Here is a 27409-nt window from a genome sequence, read left to right as displayed (position 1 = left end):
ACGTTTACAAACGCTACGAAACTAATCCAAATGTTTCATCCTTTTAGCGATTTAAGCCAAACGTTTATAAATGCTATGAAAGAAATCCAAACGTTTCACCTTTTTAGCGATTTAAGCCAAACGTTTAGAAACGTTAAGAAACAAATCCAAACGTTTCGCAGTTTTAGCAATTCAAGCCAAACGTTAACAAACATTATGAAAAAAATCCAAGCGTTTCATCTTTTTAGCAATTTAAGCCAAACGTTTGCAAACGTTACGAAACAAATCCAAGCGTTTCACCTTTTTTGCAACTTAAGCCAAACGTTTACAAACGTTTTGAAACAAATCCAAGCGTTTCATCTTTTTAGCAATTTAAGCCAAATGTTTACAAACGTTACGAAACAAATACAAACGATTCACCTTTTTAGCGATTTAAGCAAAACGTTTACAAACGTTACGAAACAAATCCAAAAATTTGTCTTTTTAGCGATTTAAGCCAAACGTTTATAAACGTTACGAAACAAACCAAACTTTTTGCCTTTATAGAGATTTAGGCCAAATGTTTACAAACGTTACGAAACAAATCTAACCGTTTAACCTTTTTAGCGATTCATGCCAAACGTTTACAAACGTTACGAAATAAAACCAAATGTTTGAAACGTTAGAAAATAAATCCAAATGTTTCATTTTTTAGCGATTTAAGCCAAACGTTTACAAACGTTACGAAACAAATCCAAGCGTTTTACCTTTTTAGCAATTTAAGCCAAACGTCTACTGTCACGATCCAAAATCGAGGGCCGCGACCGGCGCTAGGGAATGGGAATTATAGTTCCGAAACCCGTAGCAAGCCTGAAATTCACTAAGACTTTTTCGCAATAAACAATCATACAATGACTTTATAAACACAGCATTTAAACAAAGATACATTTAAATACAGTGGTAAAACCATACAACGTGCTCGGACTTATCGTTTCCGTATCATGAACGTATTAGCCCGGCATAAACCACTATGTCAAAATTACATCACGGGAATTTACCTCCGTGATAACTATTGTAGCCAGACCTCATATACACAACAGACATCAACTATAAACCATATAAAATTTCACATCTGTAATAGGCCACGACACTGGTCAGACATCATACTACTGCAGCATCTACGGAAGTCGGGGCTGTACATAGCCAAAGGAACTTCCGGTTAAAGACAAACTTCTAGCCACGTCTAGAATCTAGGTACCTGAAAAACACACTATTTGGGGGTCAGCTATTAAGCTGAGTGAGTTATACTTTACTTACCATATTATCAAAATAAGCATCGCATTTAAAACATTTTTTAAAATATATATATACAATCACATTTTCAAACAATTCCAACATATACAATCACAGCGATTGAAAACAATTCACCTAAGAAAAGTATTTGATCCGATCGAAACCTTAATCTTAAACTCCTTAACCTCTCCTAATCCGTATCATATTCGAATCATATCGTCCGAGTGGCCGGGTCCCGAGATAGTTCGACCGAGTTACCCGCTACCACGTGGCATAATCCCGAGATAGTTCAACCGAGTTACATCATGCCACTACTTAATCCCAAGTTGTGGGTCCCGAGATAGTTCGACCGAGTTACCCACCAGATACGGGTCCCGAGATAGTTTGACCGAGTTACCTCGTATCTGCCACAATCATAATCCTCCTTTCCGATACCCAAATATATTCCATTTCATAATTATAAATATGATCAACATTTAATGAGCTCATATCAAACGTATCTATGTACGAATATCTAGACTTTCATAAACACCGGTGATCACACGGCCTATTGACGCCCAATAGGTAGGTCGTTTCTTCGGATCATATACAAACTCACATTGGCAAATAATCGACAAGTCATAAGCAAAGTAAAACAATTCATATATCAAACAAGTCAATCCAATACAATGTAGTACAATCCATAAACAAACAATTCAAATATAGTTCAATCCAATAAGAGCAACTCAATAAAATCAAACTATATAATTTATGCGATGCATTTAATTATAGTAATATATACAGTAAATATAAAATAGTTTTTAATACGATAATAAGAGTGAGTAAAATATACTCACCGCTTGCTATCCATAATCTTCGATAATAGCTAAGCGATGTCGCGTTCTGTAAGTTCCGGGTTCCATTGGCCGTCGCCCCGTCAAGTCTACACAATTTCGATAATGTCTCGAATTAATCACAATCTAACTATAATTAATTAATCCAAAACTAGGTTTCTAGCCAACTTCGGCTATTGAAACCGTTTACTTAAAACAGTCCGACCCCTAAACAAAATTGACATTCTTAAAGTTCAGAACGTCGCCTACAACTTTCATTTAGGTCTCGGACTGAGATTAGCACCCGAAGGTGTCAGAATTTGGCCCCGAAGTTAATAACTTACGGCTGTCCTAAATTTCAGAACTGCTATGCGCGACATAATGTTCCGATTTATTTGAGCCACTTAGAGGCCGAACTAGCAGAAACGTATACCTAGGCATTTATAGACAACATCTTTAAGTTTCCGTACCAACAAACGGAACTTAATTCGGAGCTATATAACTATAGATATTGCCCTGGCAATAGGGCTATTCCGCAGCGCGGTAATTCCAGCAACATCGTCAAATTATTTCACGCATACTTGACTCGTAACTTATGACTCGTCGATATTTGAAACCTATTGCTAGCATATCTTAATAACAGCCCTCATCTCTCACCATAAACACATTCATTTCATGTTTAAACACCATTCAAAATGCTTGCTAGCATATCTTAATAACAGCCCTCATCTCTCACCACAAACACATTCATTTCATGTTTAAACACCATTCAAAATGCTTAGGCATAAACTACACATTTTGTATCAACATCTCATCCAAGGTTTATCAATCAATCACAACCTATTTTCAGCTCTAACTATTAAATTCAATGCTCATATTCATCATTTGAATCTCACACTACCATTTTAGCTCCATGGCTGAACCTTAGTCAATACTCTCAATCAAAATTTCATTCATTATTCAAGCAACAATCAACACAATTCTATAAGCCAAATTTATCAATTATCAAACACCCTAATCCTTATGAAATTACCGAATTCATTCAAGAAATTCTTCACCCAATTTCATTATCTTAACTTAGAAAAATTTCGGAAATCCATCTTACCTTGGTTGATGACTTTGCGGAAGGTTTAAGCATCCAAAATCACCATCAAAGAGTTCCATATAAGCTCACCATCACCTTTGAACATTAAAACCACCAAAATCCTAAATTAATCACCAAAACCGAATTTGCAGTTCTGAAACCCTAACTATAAACATTCAGACTTACCTCAAATTGAATCCATAATCTAGTAGAGGATCCTTTCCTCGTTCCGTGGCCGCGAGAATCGCTCAATTCCGTTGAGAATTGAAGAAGTTATGATGAATCAAAGATTTTACATGAAAAACTCAAAGGTTGAAGATGATGGTGTTCTTAAGGGCTGAGAGCATTTGATAATCTGAGTTTAAACTCAATTCAAATGCCTTTTATATTGGAAAAAGTCTCTCTTTGGTCTTTAGGGTTGCTAGCTCCATACCTTTCAATTTCTAACTTTTATTTCGTCCAATTTAGTCCATAAATCGCTTAATCATTTGAACTCGATAAACTTTGTATTATTTATTTCCAAATAAATAATATCACCTTAATACCTCACAATTCCATCTCCGATAATTTATTTTAGCAATTTTCGGCTAAAAACGCTCAAATTCCATTTTGAGCTAAAATGCACTTTTTCCAACTTTTTCGTCCAATTGTCATTTTAATAATTATCGATAATTCATTTATCGATATTATTTTTATAAATACTAATTCCCGTCAATTATTTATTTAATTTCTATTTTCCGGGAACTAAACGCTTATTTTCCAATTTGTTTTGAGCTAAAGTGGACTTTTAACCACTTTCTCACATTTATCTCTTTAACCCAGTTCCATTTTCCTTGTGGAATATTATTATTAAAATTTCCTTATTAAAATTCCAATGTCGACCTACTCGGGTCTTCGTTTATTTAATTATTTCTCAATAATTCCCTTTTTGGCCGTTTTAACAGTTTAAATTTAGACACGCTGCCTACTTTGGCAACGTCAGACATACGGGGTATTACATCTACAAACCTTCTGAAACAAATCCAAGAGTTTCACCTTTTTAATAATTTAAGCCAAACATTTACAAACGTTATGAAACAAATCCAAGAGTTTCACCTTTTTAGCAATTTTAGCCCAACATTTACAAACGTTACGAAGAAAATCCAATGTTTAACCTTTTTAGCGATTTAAGCCGAATTACAAACGTTACGAAACAAAATGAACGTTTCACCTTTTTAGCAATTTAAGTCAAACGTTTACAAACGTTACAAAATAAATCCAAATATTTCCCCATTTTAACGATTTAAGCCAAACGTTTAAAACGTTACGAAATAAATCCAAACGTTTCACGTTTTTAGCGATTTATGCCAAATGTTTACAAACGTTACGAAATAAATCCAACCGTTTCCCCTTTTTAGCGATTGAAACCAACCGTTTACAAACGTTAAGAAATAAATCCAAACGTTTCACCTTTTTAGTGATTTAAGCCAAATGTTTACAAACGTTACGAAACAAAATCAAACGTTTACAAACGATATGAAACAAATCCAATCGTTTCAACTTTTTAGCAATTTAAGTCAAACCTTTACAAACGTTATGAAACAAATCTAAGCGTTTCACCTTTTTAGCAATTAAAGCAAAATGTTTACAAACGTTACGAAACAAATCCAAACGTTTCACCTTTTTAGAGATTTAAGCCGAACGTTTACAAACGTTACGAAACAAAACCAAACATTTCACCTTTTTAGCGATTTAAGCCAAACGTCTACAGACGTTACGAAACAAATCCAAACGTTTTCCTATTTTAATAATTTAACTGAAACGTTAAAACGTTACAAAATAAATCCAAACATTTCACCTTTTTAGAGATTTACGCCAAACATTTACAAACGTTACGAAACAAATCCAAAAGTTTCACCTTTTTAGCGATTTAAGCCAAATGTTTACAAACATTACGATAAAATCCAAGCGTTTCACCGTTTTAGTAATTTAAACCAATCTTTTACAAATATTACGAAACAAATCCAAACGTTTCATCTTTTTAGCGATTTATGACAAACTTTTACAAACGATACGAAGGAAATCCAAACAATTCACCTTTTTAGCAATTTAAGCTAAAAGTTTACAAACGCTACGAAACAAATCCAAATGTTTCCCCTTTTAAGCAATTTAATCCAAACGTTTACAAACGCTACGACACAAAACCAAGCGTTTCACCTTTTTCGCAATATAAATCAAACGTTTACAAACGTACAGAAACAAATCCAAGTGTTTCTGCTTTTTAGCAATTTAAGCCAAACATTTACAAAAGTTAAGAAAAAAATCCAAGTGTTTCACCATTTTAGCAATTTAAGCCAAACGTTTACAAACATTACGAAACAAATCCAAACGTTTCCCCTTTTTAATGATTTAAGACAAACGTTTACAAACAGTACGAAACAAATCCAAATGTTTCACCTTTTTAGCGATTTAAGCCAAACGTTTACAAACGCTACGAAACAAATCAAACGTTTTCCCTTTTTAGCTATTTAAGCCAAACGTTTACAAACGCAACGAAACAAGTCCAAACGTTTCACCTTTTTAGCAATTTAAGCCAAACGTTTACAAACTGTACGAAACGAATCCAAACGTTTCACCTTTTTAGTAATTTAAGCCAAACGTCTACAAACGTTACGAAACAAATCCAAACATTGCACCTTTTTAGCGATTTAAGCCAAACGTTTACAAACGTTACGAAAAATAACCAAATGTTTAAAAAATTTCGAAACAAATCCAAACTTTTCCCATTTTTAGCAAATTAAGCCAAACGTTTACAAATGTTACAAAACAATACCAAGAGTTTCACCTTTTTAGCAATTTAAGCCAAACGTTTACAAACGTTACAAAACAAATCCAAGCGTTTCACCTTTTAAGCAATTTAAGCAAAACATATACAAATGGTACGAAATAAATCCAAACGTTTCACATTTTTAGCGATTTAAGTCAAACGTTTATAAATGTTACGAAACAAATCCAAACATTTCACCTTTTTAGCGATTTAAGCCAAACGTTTACAAACTTTACGAAACAAACCAAACGTTTCGCCTTTTTAGAGATTGAGGCCAAGCATTTACAAACGTTAAGAAACAAATCCAAACGTTTAACCTTTTTAGCGATTTATGCCAAACATTTCCAAACGCTACGAAATAAAACCAAACGTTTAAAACGTTACAAAACAAACCCAAATGTTTCCTTTTTTAGCGATTTAAGCCAAACGTTTACAAACGTTACGAAACAAATCCAAGCGTTTCACCTTTTTAGCAATTTAAGCCAAACGTTTACAAACTTTCTGAAATAAATCCAAGAGATTCACCCTTTTAATAATTTAAGCCAAACCTTTACAAACGTTACGAAACAAATCCAAGAGTTTCACCTTTTTAGCAATTCTAGCCAAACGTTTACAAATGCTACGAAGCAAATCCTATGTTTAACCTTTTTAGCGATTTAAGCCGAATTACAAACGTTACAAAACAAAACAAACGTTTAAACTTTTTAGCAATTTAAGCCAAACGTTTACAAACGTTACGAAACAAATCCAAATATTTCCCCATTATAACGATTTAAGCCAAACGTTTAAAACGGTACGATACAAATCCAAACGTTTTACCTTTTTAGCGATTTATGCCAAATGTTTAAAAACGTTACGAAACAAATCCAAACGTTTCACCTTTTTAGCGATTAAAGCCAACCGTTTACAAACACTGCAAAATAAATCCAAACGTTTCACGTTTTTAGCGATTTAAGCTAAACATTTAAAAACGTTAAGAAACAAATCCAAACATTTCACCTTTTTAGCGATTTAAGCCAAATGTTTACAAACGTTACGAAAGAAAACCAAACATTTACAAACGATACGAAACAAATCCAAGCGTTTCAATTTTTCAGCAATTTAAGTCAAACGTTTACCAACGTTATGAAACAAATCCAAGCGTTTCACCTTTTTAGCAATTAAAGCAAAACGTTTACAAAAGTTACGAAACAAATCCAAACGTTTCACCTTTTTAGCGATTTAAGCCAAACGTTTACAAACGTTACGAAGCAAAACCAAATGTTTCACCTTTTTAGCAATTTAAGCTAAACGTTTACAAACGTTACGAAACAAATCCAAACGTTTCCCCATTTTAGCAATTTAAGCGAAACGTTAAAAAGTTACAAAATAAATCCAAACGTTTCGCCTTTTTAGCGATTTAAGCCAAACATTTACAAACGTTACGAAACAAATCCAAACATTTCACCTATTAAGCGATTTAAGCCAAACGTTTACAAATGTTACGATAAAATCCAAGCGTTTCATTGTTTTAGCAATTTAAGCCAAACGTTTACAAACATTATGAAACAAATCCAAACGTTTCACCTTTTAGCGATTTAAGACAAACGTTTACAAACGTACGAAGGAAAATAAATGTTTCACCTTTTTCGCTATTTAAGCCAAATGTTTACAGACGCTACGAAACAAATCCAAACGTTTCCTCTTTTTAGCAATTTATGCCAAACGTTTACAAACGCTACGAAACAAATCCAAACGTTTCCCCTTTTTAGCAATTTATGCCAAACGTTTACAAACGCTACGAAACAAAACCAAGCGTTTCACCTTTTTAGCAATATAAATCAAACGTTTACAAACATACCGAAACAAATCCAAGCGTTTCTCCCTTTTAGCAATATAAGTCAAACGTTTACAAAAGTTACGAAAAGAATCCAAGTGTCACGACCCATTTCCATGAATCGCGACTGACGCTAGGGTATGGGCATGGTTGTACCAAAACCCGTAGCTAGCCTTGCGGATAACCAACAAATACATAAACCTGCAAGAAAACCAATGCTCGGGGGCAATCGAGACTCCAGACTAGTTCTAGCAGTTCATAATATACAACATCATTTATTATAAATTGCTTAGCCAACTCTGAGTCTTAAACATGGCAGAAATTCATATTAACCCAAGTTAATAAAAGAATGCCAAAACAACAATAATCCTTTGAATAAGTTAATAACAAGTATTATACATATAAGACTTCTAATTACTACTGCGGTCTAAGAATAAAATCAGTTTAATAACTTTATTAAATAAAATAAAACCTCAGAGGAAATAAAGAACCGGAGAGCAGCTGACTCGCTCAAATCATAACCTTGGAAAAATTGGGAAAACAACGGGGTCAGATATACTGAGATGAGTTCATACCACTATTTACATTTATCAAGTGGAAAACCTTTAAAACCGTTTAAAACATTTAATATAAACATTACGTAAAATAGTTGGAACCCTAATCCACAATACTAAATATAACCATAATCCGATAGGCCTGGTCCCGAGAGGTGAGCTACACCGAGTTACCACCGACCATTCTTAATCCATAACCGGAGTCCCGAGAGTTGAGCTACACCGAGTTACTCTCCTGGTCCCGAGAGCTATGCTCACACCGAGTTACCACCACATATCACATACCTTATCTAGATCAATACTGGTGCGCAACAGTCCTAATGATGCCCATTACGTAGCATGTTCCAACTAAGAGCCATAATGGAAAAACAGTCGCAATTGTACGTATATAATATATATAATATTAAAATAACAATTTACTTAATAAAGCGGTAAATAGTAAGTACAAACTCACTGCTTGCTAATCCACATGAAAACTCCTGGCAAGCAACCTAGACTCGGTACGCCTCAAAAGCACGAATAATCGACGAGTCTAAACACAAATAAATAATTATTGAAACGACCCTAACTCTAGAGAGCACTAGACACCACATAGAACTAGCACAAACAACAAGTCAAGGTAAAGCAATCCAGAGTAAACATAATACTCACATACTTAACAAAAGATAAACAACCCAAGTCTATTGAGTTCCCGCTTAAAATCAATTTCATAAAATATTATTTAAAACGATTATTAAATAATAAATCAAGTACTTTCCAAATAGTGGGTTAGCCGAGTTACCGATAACTACCAAGCTAACCTCACATGTCGGGTGACTCAAGTCTAACCTCACCCAACCATTTTATCAAAAATATAAACCACGGTTTATAATTCCAATAATAATAATAATTTGATAAAATAATCAATCATAATTGAAAATGGAACTCAATAGCTTTAAACGAAAGTAACCATTAGTTACCGACAATCACTTAACTAAATTAAGTTAAGAAAACGTTTAAAGTCAAAAAGTAACTTTAGCCAAGATGGCACACCAAGCCAATAATTACCCTAGTAATTATTCGATTTAACAATTAACGTTTTCAAATATAATTATCAACACGATCCAATTATAATCAAAACAAACTTTATTTAAGATTTGAATAACTTTAACAATCTGTAGTTTAGAAATCAAAATGATGATCAAGAAACTAAACATGAATCATTCACAAATCCCACATACTAGCAATTCAATTAAGGAATACCAACAGACATAACGTAAGTATTCATGCTGACAGCAAACAACCCAATTCAACAAAATTCCATATCAACTAATGAACTCCAAGTTTAGCAGTAATGATAACGAGAACAACCAACAATGGCAGCCATAACACATTGATTCGAAATAGTAAATTCTAAACGAACAACGCACAACAATCACAACCTAAGAAATATACATATCAGATAAGAACAATAGATCAGCCAAGGAACCCACGGCAGCAACAAAATCAGAATACGGCAGCCAACAATAATGACACGAATCAGCGTAAAATTGAGAGGTTCGACGAAACCCAAAACAGTTCAGACATCAAACCATAACATATCAGTTAATAACCTCAAGAACAAATAAATATCAATGACAAGGAAACGTATAATCGGCAGCAACATAAACATGAAGAGCATAGCCACAAAACTCAAAAACAGTGAACCGAACGGCGCTTAAACGAAAAGATTGAACGTACCAAATTGAGATTTACAACGTCCAAGGATTTGAGAACGATAGGGGCTGATGTAATGATGAGTACATACTAACAACGATGCTAAAACAATTAGAGAATAATGAATCACGAATCGAGAACGAGGTGAACGAATGAATAACAATAAAAAGGGATGCGAATAACTTACCGTATTCAAAGCGATTGCGAAGGGAAGAGGAGAGTATTATCTCAGAGTGTTTAAGAGTGTTAGAGTCGGCTAGGGTTTTAAGTAAATGAAAGAAAAAAGGTTTACTCGAGTTATAGGGTCTTTTAATTTGCAAATACATTAATTTTGGAAGAGGGGCGCGATGGGAGGCGCGTTGCGAGGCGCGTTGGACCCATTGCGCCTTCCTCAGCAAAAGAGAACAAAACAGCCTGCCTCCATCGCGCCTCATCAGAAACACAATCGAACCGTACAATGTTTAGAAATTTCTCTTAGGAACAACATATCCGAACGGCAGCCCGATCCGACAGTGCAACTGGGAGATGTGGATTTTTTACTAAAACATGATAGATTCAGAAGGCACACGATCACATCTTCAATAATTTTTCGGAAACAAATCAAATTGACATCGAAAGCCCACACGACACATGTGACACATACAAGATACCACTCATGCCCCAAACAAAGTTCCATACTTGCTAATTCCACCATAAACAATCCGAAACCAAGCCGGAATCGCAACGAAACCATGACAGAAAAACACGGGATATTACATTCTCCCCAGCTTATATAAAATTCGTCCTCGAATTTAATATAACACAAACCCACGTAAAACATATAAGAAAACTATCTGTTGTCCAAACAAAACACAAGTAACAAATGTGAAAACACATAAACAAGATACCCAAGGTAATTAAGGACAGCAATAATAACAATTATGCATAACGAACTCTGTCTCTCAAGAACATTCCTGAACCAAGTAACCAACCTAAAGCGTAATCATAGGAATTCCGTGCTTAACGACCTAAGCACTTGCGTAAGCAAAAACTCAACAGGTTGCTCCTCGAACGATAACTCAATACCACCACTTTAATAAACAGAACAATCTGAAATGCTCACAAAAATATCATACTAACTTCCACTTAACGTGAAACGATAATACCATTTCTAGGTAAAATCAAATGAAGGAAAACAAACTTTCCCACATAAAACTCGACTGAAATACTCAAGATAACCAAAAACGAACCTCGAATATCTTTCAATGATAACTCTAATCAAAATTTCCACTCAAAGAAGGTAAACAGAAGACGAAACACGCCGGAAACATGTGGGGTATTATATTCTCCCCAACCTATGAAAAATTCGACCTCGAATTTTTATATCTAAAACTAATTTACAGTTTAAACGGTCACAACGCATATACGCGTAAAATATTTATTTCTAACAACTTTGAGCTCTAACGATTACTCAATCAACACAATGTGAAAAAACAAAATCAACAAAATTCCAAGTGAGAATCACAATTACTCTTTACCGGAGTGGCTTCCAAAACCAGCTCGAATCTTAACAATTATAAGACCTCAATATCAAAATACAACACTACTAGAATCATCCAGCCCGACGACTAACATAAACTCAAGAATACCATTAACTTGTGAATCACAAAACAAAAACTCATATCGCAATTCAAAGAAAAGCGAACTTCTCTTATGACAACAAAAATTTCTAGATCACTAATAAACAATATCAATCATAATGATTCTTCCTATTATTCAAAAACATAACGCCACAACTAAACTGGGCATCAACTGCATCTTACAACTTAAAGATTTTGTCTCACACCAAGGATTCAACCATGATCAGAACGATATACAAACATTGCAATAATACCATCAATCAATAAAATCGACCAACCAATCTTGGCTGTCGAAACATATTAACTACGAACCTCGATTCTCAAATTACCTAGCTCATATATCCAAACCAAACTTAAATTCACAAAATTTATTGTTCAATCAATGACTATAACCTCGTATACAACAAAAGATCACTACGACCAATTCACCCCGATCGGATTGTTAGTGATGCTCAAAATTAAGATTTTATACTCAAAATTTTCAACTAATCTTTAAAAGACTCTACGTCTTACATCTCCTTTTATATTCAAAATTGAAATTGCCTTTACCATTGAAAAAAAAACATTAGTTTTGTAAACCCCTGAAAAGTTCCAAAATATTCATATTTTGAATTCGAAATTTTCCCTTACTTTTCAATACGTTTGCAAATTTATGAAAGAGTTCAAGTGACAAAATTTATGTTCTCTATAAACCAAACTTGCAAAAATCTATCTATCCCCTTTTCGAAAATACATAAATCGTGGAAACATCCTTCGTATTGAAAATACACAATAATTTTTCAAAACATTAAAATTGTATTGCCACTTACAAATCTTAATTTGTAAATACACAATTTCAAGAAATTGTTAAGCCCACAAAATTATCATTCCTTTTAAATCCAATTTGATAAAATTCCTTCCTTATATTAGAAGGAAAAAATTTGCAATGCGAACCTCTTGTTTATGAAAAATACATTTACGTCAATATACCAAAATACTTGGACAATTTCAAGTCTGAAAAGATGAAGTCTCGTTTAAAATAAAAATATAGTGCATACACACACATGGAGCATAACCAACATTCTTAATCCACAAATTTCATAGATCATAATTCGGAAATCATTACAAGCACTTCCTAATCTGAATCTAACCATACGCCGCACTTGGCACAACTATAACTCGAGTGCAACCTCAAATTTAATTTCACTTTCTATGAAACACACGATTCTTCCAATACAGACTGATCCACTACAGCATAATCGTCCAAAATACCACAATCATCACAGAGTATTTGTCTAGCTATCTTTCGGTAACAGTTTCAAAATCATTTGAAATCCAACAAATTTATTAATAAATTCATTACAATGTGACTCGCGAGCTCTTTTTAAAACATCTTTCTCAAAACTCTTTATCGATAAAATTCATTTACATAATTGTGCGCCAAGGTGATGACAGCTCTCATCCCCAAAGAGTTGCATCCAACCCTAATAATTTCTATGCACGTGATGCATGTACTATTATGCATGTATCAATTATTGATTTATCTTTTATTTAGTGAACATACTTAGTGCTCAATGCAATCCTATTCGTGACATTCGAAATGCAAGTTCATGATATGTCTGGGCACAATTACGTTTTGAAAATATTTCAAAAATTTCAACAACCGACCTTTGAAACCAAATTCTTAATAAAATATTTGCTAGACGTTACACTCTATGAGATGTGCACTCGATAACCTCAACATATTCCTCAAACTCCTTACTTGCAACCTAGCAACATTCGATGCTATATAACAACTTAACCTGATAACTTCGCTAAAACTTTATCACATGAACTATCCAACTAACCTCAACCAAAACTGAAACTTATTCCCAAAGAAATAACACATCAATACGTTCCCGCATCGCATCATTAATTGATGTAAACACCAGTGTATGAATACATCGATCTATCGTTTCGGGTCAGAATTTCCAATATCCGTTTTAGGGTAATCAGAAATCATCAACCATTTTAAAGGAATACTTCCCTCGTCTTCCTCGATATCGAAACCCAAAGATTTCGATCCATAACAACAATATAGCAAACCCAGCTTATCCCAGTTGATACTATATCAAAACAGGGTCTGAACAAAAGTTCAACTCACAATCAAACCAAACATCAGGTATTTACCATAACCGCATGAAATAAATCATCCCACATGCTACTTCGCACGAGGAGACGAAACAAAACAATTAACTTAGTCCAACGAGTAAGCGAATTATACAACGCAAAACAAAACCAAAAAAAATATTACCATCTTTACAACCCATAAATCACGTAAGCATGCCATTGAACAAAATTAACCCAAATATACTTTGCGACAAAATCAGGACATGCTACAACCAGCTTGAATTTTCGTACCAAAATTATCTTATAACTATATCATCTTTTAAGAATGCGCTCTAAATTCATTTTGAAATTTAAAAGTCAAATACGAAAACTTCCAAATTTTGTTGAGCCCCACGGTTAAAACAAAATCACTTTCTGTAAAAGTCTCTTCTTATTAATCAATTGCTTTAATGCGGATACCCAAGTATCTCAAACCATAAAATCATCGAGCTAGCCGAGTCATTACAACTAATAAGCTCAACTCCAAAATTTTGGTGATCCAAGTCGAACCCAATACAACTATTTATAAAACGTAATCAAAACATTTGTAAATCTGAAAAATATTTAAATAAAATTTCCATCCTTTCAAAATTGAGAGCTCAACTTAACCCAACCGCTAAACGGCGATTTAAAAACTCAAGTGAGAAATCCTTAATCTCAAACAGCCATTTCCATAACTCTAAGAATTTAAAACACAAGAAAATTCTTTTTACAACCAACTTAACCAAAACATCAAACTTTGAAAGAACTAAACTCAAACTTCTCTTTTGATTCTGTGTCAAAACACAAATTAAAACAAAACCACTTTTCTTAATGAAAGCTCTTAAAGCAACATGTGGTCAAACCATATATGAACACAAAACACGTTTTAAAGTTTAGCCCAAAATCTCTTTAACAGAAAAACAAGGCTAACATCCAACATACGATCACATTAAAATCAACAATCGAGGCCAAAGCCAAGATGTACTTTATAAATAAGGCAAAAGAAATTCAACGCATCATGTAAAATAGTTGTAAACATACCATATATTCAAAATTGTATCAGGCACAAACGCCAAGGTTTATCAAACAACATCATACCCAAGTATGAGTTTTAGAAGAAAAAAATTACCAACCTAAGATTTTCCGAGAAATCGAAAGCAATTATAATCACCCAAGTGAAGTAACCTCAACATGATACAACACAGCAAGTAACCTCCAAGTGAAATTAATGATCAATCATAGCATCAATACTAAATAGAGACTGACAGACATCACATATAGGATGTAGGCTGAAAGTTTGAAAACAAAATATGACGTTTTAATAGACAAGACACGAATCCTAATTCCGCAGTAGTCCCTAAGACACGACACCACTTAGCATGCCAAAACACATAACAAATAATAATCATAAGGCCTTGGTTTGAAACCAAAGCTCTGATACCAAGTTTGTCACGACCCATTTCCATGAATCGCGACCGGCGCTAGGGTATGGGTATGGTTGTACCAAAACCCGTAGCTAGCCTTGCGGATAACCAACAAATACATAAACCTTCAAGAAAACCAATGCTCGGGGGCAACGGAGACTCCAACCTAGTTCTAGCAGTTCATAATATACAACATCATTTATTATAAATTGCTCAGCCAACTCTGAGTCTTAAACATGGCATAAATTTATATTAACCCAAGTTAATAAAAGAATGCCAAAACAACAATAATCCTTTGAATAAGTTTATAACAAGTATTATACATATAAGACTTCTAATTACTACTCGGTCTAAGAATAAAATCAGTTTAATAACTTCATTAAATAAAATAAAACCTCCGAGGAAATAAAGAATCGGTGAGCAGCTAACTCGCTCAAATCATAACCCTGGAAAAATTGGGAAAACAACGGGCTCAGATATACTGATATGCGTTCATACCACTATTTACATTTATCAAGTGGAAAACCTTTAAAACCGTTTAAACCATTTAATATAAACATTACGTATAATAGTTGGAACCCTAATCCACAATACTAAATATAACCATAATCCGATAGGCCTGGTTCCGATAGCTGAGCTACACCGCGTTACCACCAACCATTCTTAATCCATAACCAGAGTCCCGAGAGATGAGCTACACCAAGTTACTCTCCTGGCCCCGAGAGCTATGTTCACACCGAGTTACCACCACATATCACATACCTTATCTAGATCAATACTGGTGCACACGCAGTCCTAATGATGCCCATTAGGTAGCATGTTCCAACTAAGAGCCATAATGGAAAAACAGTCGCAATTGTACGTATATAATATATATAATATTAAAATAACAATTTACTTAATAAAGCGGTAAATAGTAAGTACAAACTCACTGCTTGCTAATTCACGTGAAAACTCTTGGCAAGCAACCTAGACTCGGTACGCCTCAAAAGCACGAATAATCGACGAGTCTAAACACAAATAAATAATTATTAAAACGACCCTAACTCTAGAGAGTACTAGACATCACATAGAACTAGCACAAACAACAAGTCAAGGTAAACCAATCCAGAGTAAACATAATACTCACATACTAGACACGCTAGACTGACTCATTTACTGGTGATCACAAAACTTATTGACACCCAATAGGTAGTTGGTTTCTTTGGATCGCACACTAGATACTCACATTCAAAACAATGAATATAAGAGCGTTCATACAATCAAATTCATCAAACATAACATCTTATACGAACAATTCATATATTTGCAATGTATTGATAATAATACTCATAATGTATGAAAATAACTTTTATAATAATAAAACGCGAAAGTAAATTTGCCACTCACAGTGACCGTTTTCCGAAATATAATAATATAAAGATCCCATAAACGCGATCTCCATTCGTTGTTTGATCACATAGCTATTCCAGCTCATCGGCCTGATAGCTCGTCGATACGTCAGTTACCTAGTCGAGTTACCTGTACGTTTAATCCATAAACGTAGGCTTAATATCAAAACACTAAGTTATAAACTTAGGTTAGCACAATCTTATTCCAAATATAACTCTTAACTTTAATGATCGCTTAGTCACATTTCATTTTTTTATCAATATCTAACTATAAGCTCCTTATATATTAAAACCTTAATCGAACGTGTTACGTTCGATATCCAATTTTCTTATTTTTGGAGTCCGTATTTCCTTTTTAATGTCCGACACATTAAACGTCGGAAACGAGGTCTGGATGGGGCAAAAACGCTCAATTAGTTTGTGGGTTGTGTGAGCGCACGAGAGGTTGTGTGCGTTCGCACAACCTTGTGTGCGTTCGCACACATAGGTGTGCGCTCGCTTACCTTGGTGTGCGATCGCACACTAGTGTGCGTTCGCACACCGTGCTTTCGCACGATCCGGAATCCGTCTCCAGCCGATCCCGACGTGTTTAATCTTGATTTCGACATGCCCCTATCTCATTTTAACACAAACCCAACTCCAAATTCATCAAAAACGATAATAGAAACGCGATTATAATTTGTTTCATTCGTTTAAAACAAAATAACCCTTATTAACTAATTCTCGCAACAAAAACATAAAGCTTACCTCAATTTAAAGCTTAAAGACGATAGAAAATCGAATTCTGAACAAATCGATATAAAGAATGCTCGATTTGGACGAGAAACGGCGAAACTACGACGGATCGAAATCGATCGTCAAATTTCCCTCGTCTGTATCATTTCTTTCTTCTTCTGATACCTTTCCTTATTCTTAAGGAATGTACATATATCTTGGCTAATTAGCCATTTTAATCCTTCATTTCTTTAACTTAAACCAATTTTCTTTCAAACTTTCTATTTTAATCAAATGGTTAATATTCACGTTAAGTCAATTACTTACGTATTGTTTATATTCAATTAAATAATACTAACACAAGATTATTACTTTCCGTCAATAATCTTTCAATTGCTATTCTCGAGACTTAATTGGCTAATTTACAATTTGGTCCTTGAACTTTTAAAAAATTGCAATTTAGACCAAAACGCATCCGCATCCAAATTTTAAAAGATATCCGACTGACTCGAAACTTTTATCACTATTACTATAAAATATTTCGCGGACCTTGGCGAAATAATTTCCATCACAGAATTTGTATTTTATTTTTATCTTAATTTTCTATCATTTTCCTCAAATCCCGCTAATGCGTTTAATAAAAATTAGTCTAAATTACTGATAATATTAAATTAAATCCATATTAATTTAATCTATCGGAATTTACGACACGTGGAACAATTTAAATATTTTGAGTATTACAGTTTCATAAGTTTGTAAACGTTTTTCTTAAATCGCTAAAACGGTCAAATGTTTTGATTTGTCTCGTAACGTTTGTAAATGTTTGGCTTAAATTGCTAAAAAGGTGAAACGCTTGGATTTGTTTCGTAACGTTTATAAACGTTTGTCTTAAATTGCTATAAAGGTGAAACGTTTAGATTTGTTTCGTACATTTGTAAATGTTTGGCTTCAATTGCTAAAAGGTAAAATGTTTGGATTTGTTTCATAACGTTTGTAAAAGTTTGGTTTTAATCGCTTAAAAGGTGAAACGTTTAGATTTGTTTCGTAACGTTTGTAAACGTTTGGCATAAATCGCTAAAAAGGTGAAACGTTTGGATTTATTTTGTAACATTTTAAACGTTTAGCTTAAATCGCTAAAATGGGGAAACGTTTGGATTTGTTTTGAATTGTTTGTAAACGTTTGGATTAAATTGCTAATAAAGTGAAACGTTTGGTTTTGTTTCGTAACGTTTGTAAACGTTCGGCTGAAACCGCTAAAAAGGTGAAACATTTGGATTTGTTTCGTAACATTTCTAAACGTTTGGCTTAAATTGCTAAAAAGGTTAAACGCTTGGATTTGTTTCGTAACGTTTGTAACCGTTTGGCTTAAATTACTAAAAAGTGAAACACTTAGATTTGTATCGGAATGTTAGTAAATGTTTGGCTTAAATAGCTAAAAAGGTGAAACGCTTGTATTTGTTTTGTAACGTTCGTAAACGCTCGGCTTAAATTGCTAAAAAGGTGAAACGCTTGGTTTTGTTTCGTAACATATGCAAAGGTTTAGCTTAAGTCGCTAAAAATTGGAAACGTTTGGATTTGTTTCATAACGTTTTAAACGTTTAGCTTTGTTTCATAATGTGTAAACGTTTGGCTTAAATCGCCAAAAAGGTGAAACTTTTGGATTTGTTTTATAACATTTATAAACGTTTGGCTTAAATTTCTAAAAAGGAGAAACTTTTGATTTTTTTCCTAACATTTTGTAAACGTTTGGCTTAAATCGCTAAAAAGGTGAAACATTTGGATTTGTTTCGTAACGTTTATAAATGTTTGGTTTAAATCGCTAAGAAGGTGAAACGTTTGGATTTGTTTCGTAACCTTTGTAAACGTTTGGCTTAAATCGCTAAAAAGGTGAAACGTTTGGATTTGTTTTGTAAAGTTTGTAAACGTTTGGCTTAAATTGCTAAAAAGGTGAAACGTTTGGATTCGTTTCGTAACGTTTATAAATGTTTGGCTTAAATCGCTAAAAAGGTGAAACGTTTGGATTTGTTTTGAAACGTTTTTAAACGTTTGGCTTAAATAGCGAAAAAAGGTGAAATGCTTGGATTTGGTTTGTAACGTTTGTAAACGTTTGGCTCAAATTGCTAAAAAGTTGAAAACATTTCGCATAAATCGCTAAAACGGTGAAACGTTTGGATTTTTTCGTGACGTTTGTAAATGTTTGCCTTAAATTGCTAAAAGTGTGAAACGTTTGGATTTGTTTCGTAAAATTATAAACTTTTGGTTTAAATTGTTAAAAAGGTGAAATGCTTGGATTTGTTTTGTAACGTTTGTAAACGTTTGGCATAAATTGCTAAAAAGTTAAAGGGCTTGGATTTGCTTCGTAACGTTTGTAAATGTTCGCCTTAAATCACTAAAAAGTTGAAACGTTTGGATTTTTTTCGTAACTTTTGTAAACGTTTGGCTTAAATTGCTAAAAATGTGAAACATTTGGATTTGTTTCGTAAAGTTTTAAACGTTTGGTTTAAATTGCTAAAAAGGTTAAATGTTTGGATTTGTTTTGCAACGTTTGTAAACATTTGGCTCAAATTGCTAAAAAGGAGAAACGCTTGAATTTGTTTCGTAGCGTTTGTAAACGTTTGGCTTAAATTGCTAAAAAGGTGAAAAATTTGGATTTGTTTCGTATCCTTTGTAAACGTTTGGCTGAAATCGCTAAAAAGTGAAACGTTTGGATTTGTTTCTTACGTTTTATAAACGTTTTGCTTAAATCGCTGAAAAGGTGAAATGTTTTGATTTGTCTCGTAACGTTTGTAAATGTTTGGCTTAAATTGCTAAAAAGGTGAAACGCTTGGATTTGTTTCGTAACGTTTATAAACGTTTGGCTTAAATTGCTATAAAGGTCAAACGCTTAGATTTGGTTCGTGCATTTGTAAATGTTTGGCTTAAATTGCTAAGAAGGCGAAATGTTTGGATTTGTTTCCTAATGTTTGCATATGTTTGGTTTCAATCGCTTAAAGGGTGAAACGTTTGGATTTGTTTCGTAACGTTTGTAAACGTTTGGCATAAATCGCTAAAAAGGGGAAACATTTGGATTTGTTTCGTAACGTTTGTAAACATTTGGCTTAAATTGCTAAAAAGGTTAAACGCTTGGATTTGTTTCGTAACGTTTGTAACCGTTTGGCTTAAATTACTAATAACTAAAACACTTGGATTTGTTTCGGAATGTTTGTAAACGTTTGGCTTAAATTCCTAAATAGGGGAAACGCTTGGATTTGTTTTGTAACGTTCGCAAACGTTCGGCTTAAATTGCTAAAAAGGTGAATCGCTTGGTTTTGTTTCGTAACGTTTGTAAAGGTTTGGCTTAAGTCGCTAAAAATGGAAAACGTTTGGATTTGTTTCGTAACGTTTTAAACGTTTGCTTTGTTTAGTAATGTTTGTAAACGTTTGGCTTAAATCGCCAAAAACTTGAAACATTTGGATTTGTTTCGTAAAGTTTGCAAACGTTTGGCTTAAATTGCTAAAAAGGCGAAACTTTTGGATTTTTTCGTAACATTTTGTAAACGTTTGGCTTAAATCGCTAAAAAGGAGAAATGTTTGGATTTGTTTTGGTTAATTCCTAAAAAAATCACGAACTTTACACAAAATTTTATTTTAATTATGACCTTTAAAAATTATTATTTAAAGGCACGAACTTTCATTTTATTTCAAATCTACCACCAAAGTAAAATTCGGTGTATTTTATCTGACTAAAAATTCCTAATCCTAGATATTCTAATTGTGAGATAATAAGATTTGATGTTGATTAGTAACTTGGGTCTTTCATTAATGGTTTAGTGAAAAATTTAGTCAATAAAAATACACTGAAATGATGAATTTGAAACAATATGAAAGTTTGTGCCTTTAAATGACAACTTTTAAAGGTCATAATTAAAATGAAACTTCCTGTAAAGTTCGTGATTTGTTTAGAAATTAACCCGATTTGTTTCGTAACGTTTATAAATATTTTGCTTAAATCGCTAAAAAGGTGAAACGTTTGGATTTGTTTTGTAACGTTTGTAAACGTTTGGCTTAAATTGCTAAAAAGGTTAAATGTTTGGATTTGTTTCGTAATGTTTATAAACGTCTGGCTTAAATAGCTAAAGAGGTGAAACGTTTGGATTTTTTTCGTAACGTTTGTAAACATTTGGCTTAAATTGCTAAAAAGGTGAAACGCTTGCATTTTTTTCGTAACGTTTGTAAATATTTGGCTTCAATCGCTAAAAAGGTGAAACGTTTGGATTTGTTTTGTAACGTTTGTAAACGTTTGGCTTAAATCGTTAAAAAGGTGAAACGTTTGGATTTGTTCCGTAACGTTTTAAACGTTTTGCTTAAATCGCTAAAATGGGGAAACGTTTGAATTTGTTTCGTAACGTTTGTAAACGTTCGGCTTAACTCGCTAAAAAGAAGAAACGTTTGGATTTTTATCGTAAAGTTTGTCAACGTTTGGCTTAAATTGCTTAAAAAGTGAAACGCTTGGATTTGTTTCGTAAGGTTTGAAAATGTTTGGTTTAAATTGCTAAAAAGGTGAAACGCTTGGATTTTTTTCATTACTTTTGTAAACGTTTGGCTTAAATTGTTAAAAAGGTGAAATGCTTGGTTTTTGTTCCGTAACATTTGTAAACGTTTGGCTTAAATTGCTAAAAAAGTGAAACGTTCGGATTTGTTTCGTAACGTTTGTAAATGTTTGGCTTCAATCGCTAAAAAGTTGAAATGTTTGGATTTGTTTCGTAACGTTTGTAAACGTTTGGCATAAATCGCTAAAAAGGTGAAACATTTGGATTTGTTTCGTAACGTTTTATATGTTTGGCTTAATTAGCTAAAATGGGGCAACGGTGTCACGACCCAATTTCATGGATTGCGACCGGCGCTAGGGTATGGGTATGGTTGTACCAAAACCTGTAGCAAGCCTTACGAAAACAACCAATATGTAATACCCCAAAATATTTAAGTATGTAACTGGACCACGTGTCCAGTGTTAAGTCGCCGAAGTAGCGATATCAGAAAGATTTCCGAGAAATTAAGATAAATATTAAATTTTAACAGGATGGATACGAAAGGATTATTGCGAGAGATTTAACATTACATTTATCGCAAAATAAAGAAAAATGTTAAGAAAGTCGCAAAATAAAGTACAGGGACTAAAATGATAATTTAGCCATATATATTCCGAAGTGAAAATTATTTCGCCAAGGTCCGCGAAATGCTTTATAGTATCTGTGGTAAAAGTTTCGGGTCAATCGGAGACCTTTTAAAATTTGGACGCGGATGCGTTTTAGGCTAAATTGCAACTTTTGAAAAGTTCAGGGACCAAAGAGCAAATTAGCCAATTAAATAGCGAGAATAGTAATTGAAAGATCATTAACGGAAAATAATAATATTGGGATTCGTATTATTTATCGGATATAAATAATACGTATAAGTTATGATTAAAGAGTTAATTGATTTAGTTATGGACTAAATTGAACAAAAGAAAAGTTTAAAAGAGAAATGGTTTAAGTTAAAGAAATGAGGGACTAAAACGGCTAATTAACCAAACAATATAAGATAACATTAAAGGAATCAGATGATTCCAGAGAAAGAAAGAAGAGCAGAAGAAGAAAAGCTTCAGTGAAGGGGAAAATTGACGATCATTTCGATCCGCCGCCGTTTCGACGTTTCTCGTCCAAATCGCGCGTTCTTTATATCGATTTGTTCGGAATTGGAAGCTCTATCAATCCTAAGCTTCTTTCCAAGGTAATATTTCGGATTTGGATGGTTAAGTTGAAGATTATGGGCTGTTTCGATATGAAACGTTACGTTTGAATCGAAACGCCGGAAACATGTCGTTTTTCATCATTTTTGAATGGATTCTTGATGATTTTGGAGTCTAGATGGATTGGGTATACGTTAGAATGGATTATGAGTGTTTTAAGGCCTCGAAAATGGTCCAGAGACGTCAAAAACGTCGTGGGCACGACGTGCACCACAAGAGTGCACGACGTGCACCACTAGGGGTGCACGACGTGCACAAGGAAGGGCACGACGTGCCCTACTTCGATCGTGACCTCCGAGGAACGTCCGGGAGCGAAAAATAGCTTCCGAAAGCATGAAATGGACATGGAACTTAATGTTTTGAGCTAGGATTTTGGAATAAACATATTAAGCAAGGATTAATTGATTAGTTGAATACCACTAATGGTATTAACCAAGCGTAAGAATGAAATTTGGTAATAGATATCAAGAAAGATACGCTTAGAACGCGACGACTTATGTTTTGCGCTTTTGGTCATGTTTGGTGGTTAGAATAATCGTTAGAATAGATTCTTTAAGTATACGTTTTAACGATAGAATCCTATGATAGATGTGACGGGCTATCGAGCTATGAGTATGACGAACCAAGGAGCTCGGCAGAGATTGACGGGCCAGTCTCTTGGAGCTTACGTTCGGATATAAGGAATAGCGGTCACTGTGAGTGGCAAATTACTTTCGCATATTATTATTATAAAAGTTATTTTCATATATTATGAATGTTGATATCAATACATCGCATTTATATGATTTGTTTGTATGGGACTTTGTTATGTTTGATTGCTTTGATACATCAACCTTGTTGTGATGTTTATGGTCTGCATGATATATTAGATTGGTTTGTGTGAGTTGAATCAGATACATCGGTTGGCTTTGCTATCGATGTCAGACATATCAGATACATCGGTTGGCTTCGCTATCGATGTCAGACGTATGAGATACATCGGTTAGCTTCGCTATCGATGTCAGGCATATAGGATACATCGGTTGGCTTCGCTATCGATGTCAGGCATGCAGGATACATCTGTTGGCTTCGCTATCGATGTCAGGAGGATGAGGTTAAGTACGATAGTTATGAAATGAAAAGCCATGAATTATATTCTGAGTATGCGATGTTGTAAATTTAATAATACCGTTAATAATTTGCATACTCACTCAGTATTTTCCCAAATACTGACCCCTCACTCTGATGTTTGCAGGTAGTAGAAGTCGGATCAGACAAACCATATTCATTGTGCCAGAAGTCGTTGGACTTGCACAAGTATGAGGTCCTAGAGCTGCAGTAGTCAATAGGAGTCAGTAGCAGATTTGTGAATTGACTTCAAATGATTCATTTTAATGTAAACTCTAATATGATATTTTAATATCTATAATTATATTATTTAAAAGAGTTTTTTGAAAATGTTTTATATACAGTATTATACTTTTAAATGCAAAAAATTATTAGTGGTTTTAGGCTTGCTACGGGTTTTGGAGCTACCACTCCCATTCCCTAGCGCGGTCTCGGCTCAATGATTTGGGTCGTGACAATTGTGGTATCAGAGCAGTTGGTCCAGTTACCTCTGCTAAGATGCGTTTGTCGGTTAAGTAACCTAGGAACTACTGCAGCCATAGAGTTGAGGTTTGTCTGATCCAAGTCGTTAGTATGATGTGCTTTGTGATAAGCACGATAAAATGATTTGTGAAATGCTTGTTTGCTTCTTGTGACACGTATATACGAGGTATATATGTATATGTTGTTTCGATGAGACAGGCATACATGATATGCCTTTTGAAATGAAGTTTTTAGGAGAGGTATTACCTCCTATAAATAGAATATAATTGATATGATTATGATTTGATGTCATATATATGTGTGTTTAGCATCAGATAAAGTGAGAGATGCTATTAAATTCGATCGATCGAAATTTTAGGAGGAGTGTGAAGAAGGAATGCAAAGTTACAGAAGTGGGAGAAACTTGTCGGAGACAGAGTTTAAAGGTCTAGAGAACTTACAAAACTCGAAGTTTATAGCTTTGAAAACTTATTTGTTTAACGATTCTGAAAGCATAATTGTGCCTAGACCCCCGATACAGAAATACATGATTGCCACGACATTGATAAAAATGCATCACTACATACATCAATACATGCATTAATAGGACATGCATCATATGCATTATGTTCAGACGAAGAGGTGAGATGTGGCAACTCTTTGGGGATGAGAGACGTCATCACCCTAGTGCACAATTTTGCGAAGATTTAAATGAAATTTTCAAATGAGTCGTTTTATTTGAAAGAGTTTTCAAGAAGTTTTGTTTTTATGTAAGTATACCTAGACCAGAACTCTGTGACGGAAGTGAAGTGCTCGCGAGCAAGCTGCAATCAAGACCACGAGAAGGTCGAATACGTATAATTGCGAGAATATAGAAGTTATGCTTCTAGGATATGAACTTAGCCTTGATTAAACAGACTAATATACGATTAGAATAGTAAATATGTTCGGATAGTAAAGCATGTCCGATTAACAACGTATAGAATATGTATGTTATGTTTTAATACTCGTGATGTTTAATTAAGTCCATGTGAGCCGAATGCTCGCAAGACTTAAGTTATAATATGAAATCAAGGAAATCTAGGGAACACTGATTTTCTTGAATCTGGTCAACATAGATGCCTATAGTTACGATAGTAATATGCGTGTAACATATACAACGTGAGTATATGTTTTGATAATTTGCTAAGTCTACGATGAGTTAGAACACTAAGAATACTTGCAATAAGAGACGTGATTATAGAAAGCCGAAAGGAAGGAGATGTTCCTAAAGTCCAACGTACGTGGACAGCGATTAGTCGTGATGATTAGTAGGTATTGTATTTTAAGGAATTTATCAGTATTCCTTTATATAATCGCTATACTATGAACAAAGAACTGCCCGAACGCGTGCTTTTGCACAACAAGTATATGAGGCGCGAGAAGAAGATCGAGGTAACAAAAGTGAATGTAACCTAGTCCAACTGGCCAGTAGAGGCCAGAAACGAGATGAAGGTTAATGGGAACCTAGCAAGATAAAGTGGGAATATACAGGCATCGGGAGTGCCGCAGTAATCCAACGTCGTTATGAATCAGTTAGCTGTAAAAGCAACTGATATAAGGAATTGTGTACCAATAATAGGACGATGGATATAAAGACAATATTGACGTGAAGAAAGAAACACATATAGAGGTTGATAGTGGTACACATAAGTTTAGATTAAAAGAGTTTGACAGATCAAGCGGTATGCTAGATCCTCTAGGAGAAGTAAAGTGAGATGCTCGTACATACCGAGCGAATGAAGAATAAACAGTAATGACGATTAAGATGTCGATGAAAGGTTCAACCTATGATCAGTTTCAACAAGCAATTGGAGCAGTGATAGACCAAATAATACGAACTAAGTTTGTGACCCGACTTGGGGAATTCTTTCTACCATTAGCTCCGACTAAGGATAATCAGAAAGATCAAAGTAATGAGATCAGGAGGTATGATGTAAATGAATGATTGAAGTATACAATAAGAAAGAGCGATCTCGATAAGCAACAAGAACCGTAATCGGTGGATTAAGGGTTGAAATTTCAACCTCTAGGTTTTGATTATGAAACGGAATAGTAGGTTGTGAAAGGTACAAATGTAATGGATGCTTGTAGAGTGCTAAACCTTAAACTTCAAATTAGATCAAGTAAAGAGTAAAGTGTATAATGTGATTGATATAGAAGAGTGATTAGAATCCTTAGAGGATTAAGATGTGTTAGACATGATCAAACTTATTTGATCAATTCCCAGAAAAAGACCCTCATGAAGGGGACTTTGGGGAAAAAAAAAGTTGTCAGACTAGTCTGATGTCGAGGAGTACTAGAGTGAGCATTTCCAGTTCAGTGTACGGAATTATCGCAATCTGAGGAAGGATGCAGAGATAGCTCGTGGTCAGGCACAAGTGGCTCTGAATCAGGTTAAGAGGCAAATTTGATCCTTATCACAAGGAATGCTACCAGTGGGACTGTATTCCACTGACTTTCTGCGTATGGTCGAGGGAATGTCAAAGGTACAGGACGTGTATGATAAAGTATAAGGATACAAAAGTAGATTATGGATAATAAGAAATCAGTTAAGGTAATTAGAGTTAAGACAAGTATGGATAACCTGCGTATAACGCAAGGAACTCGATAAGAATAATCGAGGAAAAGGAAAGAGAAAAGTCATGTGGAGAATTGACAAGGAGCTTAAAGAAATGGAACTCTATATAGTCGCGTATAAATAGAAACAAAGAAGGATAAAGAGGACAAAGACATATGATCGAAATCACTGACAGTTA

At 34.2% G+C, this 27409-nt stretch overlaps 1 long non-coding RNA gene across 1 annotated transcript; it reads right to left on the bottom strand.

Moving 5' to 3' along the window:
• Positions 1-808: 808 nt before the first annotated feature.
• Positions 809-3486, bottom strand: LOC126678129 (uncharacterized). Its single transcript, XR_007640678.1, has 4 exons — positions 3334-3486; positions 3169-3243; positions 2088-2173; positions 809-1228 (listed from the first exon to the last, which is right to left on the bottom strand). It is a non-coding gene; the product is annotated as an uncharacterized LOC126678129 (long non-coding RNA).
• Positions 3487-27409: the final 23923 nt, after the last annotated feature.

This window comes from Mercurialis annua, linkage group LG4 (assembly GCF_937616625.2).
Source record: "Mercurialis annua linkage group LG4, ddMerAnnu1.2, whole genome shotgun sequence".
In the NCBI taxonomy this organism is placed as follows: Eukaryota; Viridiplantae; Streptophyta; class Magnoliopsida; order Malpighiales; family Euphorbiaceae; genus Mercurialis; species Mercurialis annua.
Note: the sequence above shows the minus strand (reverse complement) of the source record. Positions and strands in the feature narration are given on the sequence as shown.